Raw genomic sequence first — 594 nt, forward strand, 5'->3', positions numbered from 1 at the left:
TTTAAGGTATCAACAGGCAAAAACTGGATATAGAAGTATTGAAAAGAGGTGGTGTGTTTGTAATCTGAAGATTATGTGGGAGAGAAGACTCAGGGAGGGAACAGCTTAGTTGGATCAGTTGTACTGAGTCACTAGTACAAAACACTAATGACTCATCATGCCCAGTTTTATTTTTAACAAATATACTAATGCTGTGAAAGCTGTAAACAGCAAACTAGCTTAAAAATCTAGGTTGCATAAAGGTTTTAGGTAACTTTTTATCAGTGTGTCTATTAATTTGCTAAATAAAACAGTGAAGGGAAATTGCCAACAGAACTTCTGGAGTTTTAGCTGGGGAAGACTTGCTCAAGCACCTGGTTGTCCTGGAGTCAGTGATTGTTCAGGAATTGAATCCACTTTTCTGCTAATTGTACCTTCTCTGGAGAAGCCATTGCTGTGGTTTGCTTGGAGTAGCCTTGGTAAACATCTACTAACTATGGAAGTGAATTAACACTGCAGATGAATGTCATGCTGGAACTCTTCATTGAGATGTGATGCCAATATAGTCTTCTGATCAGAGGAATAAATGTTTTTCTGTTGCACACTCCTCTTTCC

This window comes from Chaetura pelagica, unplaced genomic scaffold (assembly GCF_000747805.2).
Source record: "Chaetura pelagica isolate M959 unplaced genomic scaffold, ChaPel_1.0 scaffold428, whole genome shotgun sequence".
NCBI classification, from domain to species: Eukaryota; Metazoa; Chordata; class Aves; order Apodiformes; family Apodidae; genus Chaetura; species Chaetura pelagica.